This window comes from Elephantulus edwardii, unplaced genomic scaffold (genome assembly GCF_000299155.1).
Source record: "Elephantulus edwardii isolate Elephantulus edwardi_28Jun2011 unplaced genomic scaffold, EleEdw1.0 scaffold00177, whole genome shotgun sequence".
Taxonomy (NCBI): Eukaryota; Metazoa; Chordata; class Mammalia; order Macroscelidea; family Macroscelididae; genus Elephantulus; species Elephantulus edwardii.
Genome location: NW_006399927.1, coordinates 6,376,593 through 6,378,412, shown reverse-complemented (window position 1 = coordinate 6,378,412; position 1,820 = coordinate 6,376,593).

Genomic DNA, 1,820 nt, shown 5'->3' with positions numbered 1-1,820 from the left:
TAAGTGGTGTTTGTCATTTGTTTCAAGAAAATTTTTAATTTCATTTTTTTATTTCTTCTAGAACGCACATATTCATGCAAGGTGTTGTTCAACTTCCAAATGTATGGGTTTTTTTCTCCTTTATTCTTTTGTTATGACTATATAATTTTGTAGTATTGTGGTATGACAAAATGCTTTGTAATATTTCTATGTTTTTCATTTATTGATGCTTGCCTTGTGACCTAAAATGTGATCTATTCTGGAGAATGTTCCATTCACATTGGAGAAGAACGTATAATGTGGTGGTTTTTTGGGGGGGCGGTGGAGTGTATTAGCCTATAAATATCTATGAGGTTGAGTTGGTTTATTGTGAGTTTTAATTCTGGAGCATCTTTGTTGAGTTTTTTCTGGTAGTTCTATCTTTTCTTGAAAGAGGTGTACTGAAGTCTCCAAGTACTATAGTAGTGTTATCTATCTCCTTTTTCAACTTTGTTAATGTGTGTTTTATATATTTTGCAGGTCTTTCATTTGGTGCTTAGATATTTAATATTGTTATGCCCTCTTGTTCTATTGATCCTTTAAGCATTATGTAGTGACCTTCCTTGTCCTTTGTGATGGTTTTTGCATTGAAATTTATTTTAGCAGATTAATATCACTACTCTTGCTTTTTTCCTGGTTGTCATTTGCTTAATATATTCCCCCCATCCTTATATTTTTAGTTTCTCTTTATCTTCATTTTTCAAGTGTGTTTCTTGTAGACAGTGTATTTGTAGACAACATATTGATGGGTTTTGTTTTTTCATCCAATCTGCTACTCTTCTTCTCTTCAGTGGTACAGTCAAACTATTCACATTCAGCGTAATTATTGAAAGGCAGGATTTCATTGCTAGAATTTTGTTGAGTTCTTTTTGGTGTTGTTGCTAGTTAAGTTGGTCTATGCTGCTTTCTGTTGTACCTTGGTAAGAAGGACATCTCTCATTGTTTCCTGCATTGCTGCTCTTGTTCTTACAAACTCTCTTAGGTTCTATTTTTCTGGGAATATCTTGATCTCTCCTTCATATGTGATGGATAATTTTCCTGGTTGCAGTATTCTAGATTGACAGTTGTGTTCTTTGAGTGTTTCATATATGCTCTACCACTCTCTTCTTGCTTGTTTGTTTTCTGCTGAGAAATCAGCACTTCAACTTATCTGATTTCCCTTATATGTTACTCTTTGTTTCTCCCTCATTGCTTTGAGAATTCTCTTCTTATCTTTGCTTCTGGCAAATTCTACTGTTATGCCTTGGTGTTTTTCTTTTGGGGTCTATTCCATATGGTGTTTGCTCAGCTTTTTGAATATATATTCTCTCATTCGTCGTTATGCCTGAGAAGTTTTCTTTTAGTAAGTCTTCCATAACTTTTTCAGTGCCTTTACTTGCTTCTTCATGTTCTGGGATCCAGTGACACACATTTTATTTCTCTTGATGGTGTCCCACATTATTCTTATATTTTCTTCTTTTTCCTTCATTTTTGATTCTGCTTTTTGCTCTAGCAGATCAGTGGTAAGGTAACAATTCTCTCTTCTGTTTCACTCGTTTTGTGTTCCATCTCTTCAACTCTGCTCATGTGTCCCTCCATCATGTTGACAGCATTTGAAACATTGAACCTCATATTTTGGACCATGGTTTCTTGTTTTTCCAGTGCCACCAATGACTCATTTGTTTTATCTGCATTGTTGTGGATTGGTTTTTGGTGTTTTGTTTTTTCTTTCTTTCTTTCTTTCTTTCTTTCTTTCTTTCTTTCTTTCTTTCTTTCTTTCTTTCTTTCTTTCTTTCTTTCTTTCTTTCTTTCTTTCTTTCTTT